The sequence below is a fragment of the Miniopterus schreibersii genome (genome assembly GCF_964146895.1).
Source record: "Miniopterus schreibersii genome assembly, chromosome: 20".
In the NCBI taxonomy this organism is placed as follows: domain Eukaryota; kingdom Metazoa; phylum Chordata; class Mammalia; order Chiroptera; family Miniopteridae; genus Miniopterus; species Miniopterus schreibersii.
Window position 1 is genome coordinate 12,999,985 of NC_138122.1, and position 10,681 is coordinate 13,010,665.

General features: G+C 41.7%; 1 pseudogene across 1 annotated transcript; it reads right to left on the minus strand.

Annotated features, from left to right (window-relative positions):
- Positions 1-23: 23 nt before the first annotated feature.
- LOC308549761 (phosphatidylinositol-glycan biosynthesis class F protein-like) lies at positions 24-10,155 on the minus strand (annotated as a pseudogene). The gene is made up of 4 exons: positions 10,138-10,155; positions 8,868-9,287; positions 8,420-8,643; positions 24-173 (listed from the first exon to the last, which is right to left on the minus strand). The product of its transcript is annotated as a phosphatidylinositol-glycan biosynthesis class F protein-like (transcript).
- Positions 10,156-10,681: the final 526 nt, after the last annotated feature.

Genomic DNA, 10,681 nt, shown 5'->3' on the forward strand with positions numbered 1-10,681 from the left:
GTGACGTCTCGCGGCGCAGCCAATCAGAAGCGTGATCCTGACTGTCCGGGTGTGCGCCACCCGCTCTTGCTCCCGCGTTCCGGGAGGAGTCGGTGGAGGCGGCAGCAGCGGGCACTCATTTCTTGGACCGAGGCACGCCGCCGGGGGCGCTGCCGCTCCCGGGTCTCCGCGCACTGGCAGGAAAACAGCTGGAGCCAAGAGGGAGCGGCATTTCGAAACCTGCTCTGGGAACAAAGCGTAAAGTGCAGGGCGAATCTTGGGCCAAGGAGGCGTGGCACTGAGGTGACCTGGCCGGCCGAGGGGACAGTTCCGGGTGGACTGAGGTGGCTCAGGAAGAAGATGACCGCGGGGGTTGAGGCGACCACCGTATAAAGACTAGGTGACCGTGGCCCGAGGTGTCCTGGTAGGCTGAGGGACCTGGAGTGGCCAGATGACCCGACAGGCAAAAGTAGGGAGTGTGAAGGTTGGATTGACCGGATTAAGTGGTCTAGGAAGTACAGCCTGAGGTAATGTGGTCATCACTGTCACTGAATTAATGCAAATAAAATACAGACACCTCTCGGGCGTGGCCTTAAGGCCTTGCCTGCTGGGGGTTCGGCTTGCTTCTCAGAGTTAGTCTTTCATTCCCCCCATGTTTACCCCTCTCCAGCTGCACCTTCCTAGCCTTTCTGCTTCCTACCTCCCAACTAGAATGTAAATTTCTAAAAAGTGGGGATCTTGTCTGTCTTGTTCACCTCTGGGCCTAGCACAATGCATGGCCCTGAGTAGATGCTCAAATATTTGTTGAACAAATTACTATTGAGAAAAACCTCCAAGCTTCCCCATTATTGGTAGCACCACCCCAGGAACTGGACAGGCACATCCAAAAAGGGAGACGCAAGCAATGCAAGCTCATACTTAACTCCCTCTGTCAGTGGAATTTCATTTTGGCCCTTTGCACAGCCCTTACCCCCCAGGTTGAACATATTCTAGACTAGGGTGATAGGTGATGTCCATCGTAGGGTAAACTAAAGGGTCAATGCCTTGTATCTTTTGTGATTCAACATCACGTTTTCAACAATCCCCAAAATACTTTCATGCTGTATTATTCTCAGGTACAATTTGAGTAGCACAGAATTTGAAGCTAACTGCTTGGGTTCAAATCCTGGCTCAGTCAGTTGACTAGCTGAGTGACCTTGGGCCTGGGCCAGTTACTTAATCATTCCATCCATGTCTATGTATTATTAAACAAGTTAATACACGTAAAGTGCCTAGAATAGTGCCTTGCACATATTAAGCATCATATATATGTTTTTCCATTATTATTATTCAGCCTCTCTGGGCTTTTACCTCTATACTCTAAAAGTGTGTAGATCTTAAAATGGGTGGGTGAGAATGGGGAGAAAAATCTCCATTTGATTTTCTAGCTGCTTTTCACTGCCAGATTTTCTCACGTCATCACCCATTCCTTGCTGAGCCTTCTTGGTTTGGCTTCTACTCTTTGCCTGAAACTGGTCTTTGGAGATCATCATGAGACAGGCCAGTAAGCCAGGACAAGTGAAATAGGGAAACTAGATAGATAGCTAAAGAAAATGACAGAGCAATTTACAGCAGATACAGAAGGTCACCTCCCTAGAAATAACATCTAGGCCTCAGTTGTATTTCAGCTCCAGACCCAGAAAAGCAGCAAAACCAGGTGGGTGACACCAGGACCAGCTGCAATGATGACCCCCTGCCCTGACACTGACTAATCGGTGGAGACCATGGCGCTGGAGGAGCACACTTAGAAAACTGATAAATGTTCTGCCAGAACCCTTGTCTGACACCTCCCCTAAGATTCTTGCCTGTGAGAAAGAGATAAAGCCTCAAGACAAAGGACCCAGGGGGTGCTCTCCCTCTGAGGAGCAGCCCCTGTCATTCCCTTTCCTCTCTTCTTCTCCCACAGGCATGCATCTCCTAAACCCTAAAGGACCCCACGAGGCTTGCAACCAGGGGAAAATGGGCAGCAGCAGCTCGTCCCAGGCTAACCCCTGAACCTGATCCCAAGGCCCCCTTTTCTCTGACTTCCCAGAGAGCTAGGACAGCCCTGCCTAGGCTCTCCTGTTGCTGCTTCTATGCTAAGTCCTTTCTTTTACATTCCCCAGCTTTTTTTTTTTTTTTTTAAATACATCTTTATTGATTTCAGAGAGAGAGAGAGAAACATCAGTGATGGGAGAGTCATTGATCAGCTGCCTCCTGCACGCCTCCTACTGGGGATCGAGCCCGAAACCTGGGCATGTGCCATGACTGGGAATCAAACCAAGATTTCCTGGATCATAGGTCGATGCTCAACCATTTAGCCACACAGGCTGGGCTACATCCCCAGCTTTAAAAAATGTTCCCTCATAGTTATCTAGACTTGCATTGTGAAATTATTCCTGCAGAAAGTCAGGAACCCACTCACTACTGGCTGGCCCTACACAGACCTACCAAGAGCCAGGTCTCCTGTCCAGTAACAAGCATTGATCTCCATTGAGTCCATCATTTTCCTTGATCTACCTGACTTTATATGTTTATAGTGAAAATCTCTGGAAAGATTCCTCCCCCTACCTTCTGGGACACTCACAATTTCTTCCATTTCTCCAAATGTACTTTCTCAGTCTTTTTCTGTGGCAGTTTTTTCTTCAGCCTCTATGTGTAGAAGCTCAGTCCATAACCTGGCTATAGCTTCTCCTTTGGTAGGCCATCATGAAGGTTTTAGGGGTCACCTCTCTGTCAGTGATTACAAAACACTTACATTCTAAAAGTAGAACAGCCCGGCCAGGCGTGGCTCAGCGGTTGAGCGTCGACCTAGAATCCAGGCAATCAGGGTTTGATTCCCGGTCAGAGCACATGCCCGGGTTGTGGACTCGATCAATGACTCTCTCATCATTGATGTTTCTGTCTCTCTCTCTCTCCCTCTCCTTTCCTCTCTCTGAAATCAATAAAATTATATTTAAAAAAAAAAAAGTAGAACAAAAACTGTCCACACCCTATGCAAACACTGTAGTCATAGCCCAAATTAATTCTTATTCTGTTCTATTGTAATTGTGTCTATCCTTCCTAATCTGAGCATCTTGGAGGCAGATGTGTTATTTTGTATTCCCAGTGCCCAGCACATAATACATACTTAATAAGTGGTTTTTGAATGTAGGTGGATAAAGATGGGATGAAGCCAGAGAAAACTGAAAATTTATTTTAGTGAAGGTAAGGAGATTGTGCAATTGTTTCCAGTTGTCAACATAATAAATGTATTTAAAATAGATATTTGGGGTGGCTGTCTCTATGTGCCTTTCCCCGCCCTCTCCCTCTAGACCTGTTTTCCTTGCTTCTCTCTCCTAAGCTCCAAGGGCCCTTCTTTTGATTCTGCAACTTGTTTCCTGAGCCCATTTCTTCTACAGCTCACTGCTTCTACCTCTGTGACTTTCTAAGTAATCTTTCTCATAAAAATAAATAGGTATTTGGACCCAAGGTTTAGCCCCATATCTCCCTTTCTGTTTATTCTTCCATTTGGATTAAACTTTGCCTTTCAGCTTCCTCTTTTCTGTCAATAGCATCACTGTTTTCCTGATTTGCAGACTCAAATCTGAATCACCTTTTACTTAACTGAAGAAGTCAATAATATTTAATTTATATAGTATATTTCAATTCACAACACTTCAAATAATACATTGCTTTACTTAATCCAGCCAAAATCCCATGAAGTACCTTCTTATAGATGATCCAGAAGCTCAGAGGGGTTAAGTGTCTTGCTTACATAAATTGTAAGTCATAGAATTTGCAAGAGGCAGAGCTGGCACTATTAAGCCAGGTCTTTTGACTTGAAGTCAAGCTCTCATTTCATTGTTCCACAGCTGCCTATAATTTAGTCCATATTGTGTGTTTTGCTGATAGGGAAACAGAGGCCCTCCAAAGTAAATTCTAGCACCAGGAAGGGATTCAGTTTTGAAATAGGGGTTGGATTTGTACCCCAGCTTGGATTTCAGATAGCACGATCATTCTGCCAAAGTGCCATGCTCTCCTTTTTTAAAATTCCTCTTAAAGATGGATCAGAATAACTCTCCTTTTGCTTCAGAATAGTCCAGTGGGAAATGTGGTGTGGATTGGATAAAGGTGAAACAAGAATGGCCTTGTGTTGATAATCGTCAAAGCTGGGTGGCATGGTGTGTGCGCGCGCGCGCGCGCGTGTGTGTGTGTTTGAGGTAGGGGGCATTATTCTACTTTAGTATATGTTTGGAATTTTTCACAAATATTTTTAAAAAGTACTTCCCTTTATTCCTTATACACAGCTGAGGCAAGCTTTAAGATATTTCTAGATTCTAAGAGATAAAATGGAAATGAATGGAGAAACAACAAAGGAGCATTAAAAAGGGGGGGCTGTAACATAAAGATATGATTTTGCCTTAGTTTGCTCATTCCCAGGATTTCCAGATGGCATTATACTTACACTTACTTTCTAAGATATTTACAATCTAGATTCAAAGGACTGACAAAGCTTTTAGAGCAAGTTGTCTGGATTTCTTCTAGCCCTGAGGCTGCCTCTGTACAGAGGTTACAACCTTGTGACCCACTATTGACTTTTGTTCTATCTGGGCAAGTGCAACCCTTTGGGTGATGGTTAAGGCCTTGTAGTCATCTGCCCTTGATTCTTTTCTAGCAACGATGCTGAGAGTAGAAGAGGCATGACCATGTAGATGTGGAAGTATGTGATATATTTATTTCACTGACTTGATAAGGTCAGCCATTCTCAGATGTTCTCTCTGTAAGAATTGGTTGACCTGTTTAGTGTCTACTGCATCTATTAACCTAATTCTTTGAGACCTTTCCCTTCTAAGCAATACATTTTCTTTCTCATTTGTCAGTTCTTCTCAGTTACTATTCCCCCATGTTTTATATATAGCCCCTTTTTTTTGGCTTTAAACAACTAAATTTTAGTTTTTAATTTTTTAAAAATTAATTTTAGAGAAAGGGAGAGAGACATCGATGTGAAAGAGAAGTATCAATCTCTTGTCTTTTGCACATGCCCTGACCAGGGATCAAACCCCCAACCCAGGTATGTGTTCTGACTGGGAATCGAACCTGCCACCTTTTGGTCTGCAGGAAGATTCTCCAACCAACTGAGCCACACTGGCCAAGGCCCATCATTAGTACTTTTAAAAACTCCTAGTTAATTCTAATGTGCAACCAGACTTGCATCTCCTGGAGATTTTCTACTCAGTTTAGATTTTTCACCTGAGAGAAACATCTTTTCTCCTCCATGAATAGTAGGATTAGGGTGATGGTGATTAACCCTATAAGAACTTGTCCTACAGCTGAGACTCTGCCTTTTAAGTAATGGTAATAGTTTGATTCGAATTATAAAATAACTTCAATCAATAACCATACCATTTATGCCATATAACTTATGTACCATAATGGGAGGCAGGATGGTCATTCTGTAACAGAGCCAGAACTAGAATCTTTGCCTAAAAACAACCGAGACTTAATGCTTACATGTTATGAGTGTTTGCATCAATCCCTGGGATCATCACCTCTACTTGAGGGGGAAAGTATCTTATAATTCTCTTCATTGTACTCTCATCTCTATAAGAGTAAAACCTTTTAAAGATATAGACAGTGGACAGAAGACTTGAATCCCAAGTCCCCCTTGTCTCACACAAAACTAAAACTTCAAAAACTGGTTTAAAAGCATGAACACTTGTGTTTTCCACTCAGGTCCCTGTTTTCACATTTTTATTTCCTATCCATCACAATAGTGGTTCCTCTGGACACCTTTCCTTCTGAAAATGAAGACTTTGTTTTTGTTTAAACCCCCAGGTCACCTAGAAACCTCTCATTCAATTCCTAGTAAAAAAACCTATTCATAAAGTAGTCATGACTTAGGTCAGGGGCCCTCCTTGGATTAGGCAATCAGATGGGTCTATACCTGCAATACTACAGTGACTCAGTGATCTTACAAAAGTTTATTCACCAGGGATTCACAGTATAACTATCTTAACCAGGCAAATTTTCTGCTGCAACAGTAACTCTGACTTGAAATAGTTTGAATAGTAAGGGCATTTGTCATTTCCCATAATGTGAAGTCTGTGGTAGTTTTATAGGGCAGCTCAGGTTGTAGAATATCCAGACCCTGGGTTGGCTTTTTTGATTTTCTTGGTTCTAACCATCTTCAGATTTTGGCTTCATCCTCTGGCTGGTGGCTAGATGGCTGCAGTCACCCCAGACTTCATTCAGTGCAGTCCTGACAATGCCCAGTGGAAGAAGGACTATTTTTTTGTGTCCCCCTCCTTTAAAAAAATTTTTTAAATTGAATTTAGAAAGACAGGAAAAGAGAGGGAAAAAGCGAGAGAAACATCAGTGTGAGAGTGAAACATCGATTGCTGCCTCCCGCATGCCCCACACTGGGAATGGAGCCCGCAACCCAGGCATGTGCCCTGACTTAGAATTGAACCATTGACCTTTCAGTGTATGGGACTACACCCAACCAACTGAGCCACACCAGCCAGGGCACTTCTGTGTTTCCTTTTAAGAACAAAGAGCACTTCCTCCAGAAACCTTACGAGAGATGCCCCTTCCTATTCCCACCCCATCGGGTTACATGCCCATTCCTAAGCAAACGCCAGCAAGAGTGGGGCTACCGAGGCCTGAGTTAGACCAAACAAGACTCTGGGTTTGGCTTCAAGAAGAAGAAAGAATTCTGGGTAGGTGTGCAAGCAAATGTGGACTTAAACTACAATTTAAAAATAGAAGCCCTAAGATTCTGAGATAAAGGACATTTAGATGATGAATAAACTCAACACATATGTACTGAGTATCTTCTGAGAACTGGAATGGGGGATGCAAAGGTGAATACTGTACTATATAGCCCTGTCTGGTGGTGCTCAGTTTATAGAAGGAATTAAATTTTTAAAAATTCATTTTATTTTATTTATTTTTGTAATTTTCTGATTTTTAACCTGGCTCCTCACATAACTTTTCTTTCTTTTTTTTTCTCTCACATAACTTTTCTACAGAAAGAAAATGGGCTTTTCAGTTGTGATGAGACTTACACTCCCCCACCCTAATTTTATTGAGATATAATTGATCTATAACATTGTATTAGTTTTAGGTATACAACAATGATCCAATATATATTATGAAATGATTACCATAATGAGTGTAGTTAACATCCATCACCTCACATTGCTACAGATTTTTTTTCTTGTGATGAGAACTTTTAAGATTCATTCTCTTAGCAACTTTCAAATACTATACAATACATTATTGTTAACTTTAGTTACCATGCTGTCCGTTACATCCCGAGCTTATTTATTTGGTATAACTGGAAGTTTGTACCTTTTGACCAAGTTCAGCCATTCGCTCACTCCCACCTCTGACAAACACCAATCTGTTCTCTGTATCTATGAGTTCAGTTTTTTAAGATTCCACATATAGGTGAGATCATAGAGTATTTGTCTTTCTTTGTCTGACTTATTTCACTTAGCATAATGCCCTCAAGATCCATCTATGTTGTATATGGCAGAAATTCCTTCTTTTTTTATGGCTGAAAAATAGTCAAGTGCATCACATTTTCTCTATCCATACATCGATTGATGGACACCTAGGTTTTTTCCATATCTTGGCTATTGTAAATAATGCTGCAATAAATATAGGGGGTGCAGATATCTTTTCGAGATAGTGATTTTGTTTCCTTTGGGTATATACTCTGAAGTGGAATTGCTGGATCATATGCTAGTTCTATTTTAATTTTTTGAGGAACCTCCATACTGTTTTCCATAGTGGCTGTGCCAATTTAAAATCCCACCAACAATGCACAAGAGTTTTATTTTCTCCACATCCTTGCCAACACTTATTATTTTTTAATTGCATTTATTGGTGTGACATTGGTTAATAGAATTATATAGGTTTCAGGTGTACAATTCTATAAGCTATCATCTGTATATTGTATTGTGTTCACTACCCCAGGTTAAGCTTCCATCACCATGCATCTCACCTGTACCCTCTTCTACCTCCCTCCACTTCCTTCCCCTCTGGTAATCACCATGCTGTTGCCTGTGTCTATGAGTTTTTGTGTGTTTTTTTCTTAATCCCTTCTCTTCTACTCAGCCCCACAAACCCCCTTCCCTCTGACAGCTGTCAGTCTGTTCTTTATCCATGGGCGCCACTTATTATTATTTTTGATAATAGCCATTCTAATAGGTGTGAGGTGATATCTCATGTGGGTATTATTTCAATTATAAATACTTTATTTCAACTAAAAGATACAATCTCTCAGGGGTTTCATAGTTTAAAAAGCTACAATCACATCACGTAACTACATAAAAAACAGTGCTGTAAATGGAACTTCTGGGCTTGGACCATATACATTTCTGCAGTCTTTATGGAATCTACACCCAAAAAACTTCTTCCTTTGTTCCAATACATTGTTCTTGTATTAAATTGCTTTCTATTCCAGTATATCCAGGTGTTGAAATAATGCCAGCCAAGTAGCCAAAGGTCACTTCAAGCTTACAAGAGATGGGCCATACATGCTATGGTCTTTCCTAATTGAGTGGAATAGGAAAGGCTCCAAGCCATGTTCCCACAAAACTAGAAATTGTAGTGATCTGGAAGCTATTCTCCCAAACAGATGTAACTTTATTTCTACTGAAAACACTTAGCCATGCTTTTTTTTTAAAATACATATTTATTGATTTCAGAGAGAGGGAGAGGGAGGGAGGGAGATAGAAACATCACAGTGAGTCATTGATTGGCTGCCTCCTGCATGCCCCCTCCTGGGGATCAAGCCCACAACCTGGGCATGTGCCCTGACTGGGAATCGAACCTTGACCTCCTGGATCATAGGTTAATGCTCAACCGGTGACCCACACCAGCTGGGCCTTAACCATGCTTAGATGTTTGGTCCTAACAAACACAAAAAGGTACAGTAGTAAAAGTAGACAAAATAACTGCAAATAAAAATATTTCCAACAACTCTATTAATGGAGCTCCATGTAGAAAAAAAATTACATGAAAGAGGAAACGACATTAAGAAAGTAGATACAGCATTTCAAAAATCTGGTTACCTTGTATGATAATGAACTTCTTTTAGAGGATGTATTTGGTTTCACCACTAAATATAATACTAGATTGACAGCAGTTACAAAAACAGAACAGATGCATAACCATGTCAAGTATGTTTCCAATACTGAGAAATTCTCCAAGAAGAATGATGGAATGAAGATGCTTAGGATAATTGAGAAAATGCATAAAAGATGGGTATACAGTAGTCTCTTGATATCAGTATCTTTCTTGGTGTTTTTTTGAGTGGCTGTCTAACTCTCCTGTCCACAAAAGGGAGGGGGGAACTACTACCTCCCACTATCAGGTACAGCTCACCCCCTGAACCATTGCACAGGTGCAGGCCTGTGGGGCAGAGATCCAGGGCTGCACAGCCACGCACAGAAATGGAGGGGCTGGCAAAAAGCTCATGTGGTTTTAATTTGCATTTCCCTGATGGTAAGTGATGTCGAGCACCTTTCATGTACCTGTTGGCCAAGGATTTCACAAGTCCAATACTTTTTTTAAAAAAAATTATCTTTATTGTTGAAAGTATTACAGATGTCCCTTTTCCCCCCCATTGACCCCTTCTACCCCACCTCCACCCCCCACCCCAGGTCTTCACCACATTATTGTCTGTGTCCATGGGTTATGTATATAAATTCTTTGGTTAATCTCTCCCCACCCGCTCCCTCACCCCCACCTTCCCTCTGAGATTCATCAGTCTGTTCTATGCGTCTATGTCTCTGGATCTATTTTGTTCATCAGTTTATTTTGTTCTTTAGATTCAACATATGAGTGAGATCATGCGATACTTGTCTTTCTCTGCTTGGCTTATTTGGCTTAGCATAATACTGTCCAGTTCCATCCACTGATGGGCACTTGGGCAGTTTCTAGATCTTAGCTACTGTAAATTGTGCTGCTATGAACATAGGGGTGCATATATTCTTTCGATTCGTCTTTCAGTTTTCTTAGGATACATGCCCAATACTTAATTCGTCATTTTCCTCTGTCCCTAATCCCAGACGGGCTTGTGTTTTTGTAAAAGAAAACTCCTACTAGTTCCTTCATGCAGAAACCTGAGTATTATCTTCAACCCACCTTCACTGGCAAATCCATCACTAAAGGCTGTCCCACCTAATCTCTCTGGAACCCACCCACCCTCCTCCCTGTCCTGTCACAGCTCTAGTATGGGACCTTTCTTCAGTTCCTGCCATTACAAAGTCTTCTCTTTAACCTGTTCCCAGCTTGTTCTCACCAAAGGGTGATCTCTCCCTGCCCTGAAATGCACATATTGGTTTGCTTTTCCACACAATTTGGACCATGCTCTATAATCAGTTTTGTCCATTCTTTCCACTGTAATCTTAATCTTGCAAGCATTATCCTATATGCTCTTTTAAAGCTTTTCACAGCTACAACTGTCTGTTGCAGCTATGGGTGAACCATCATTTAATTCTATCATTTCCTTAATCAGTTAGTTTGTTTCTAGTGGTTTTTTTTTGCTCTTATAATGTGGTGATGCATCTTTTATGATTCTTTCATATCCGACTCTTAATATGTCACTTTCTTGCTGAGAATCCATATATGCCTGCCATTGAAGTCAATGTTCTGACTCCTTGACATGACCCCCCGAGCCTTTCAGATT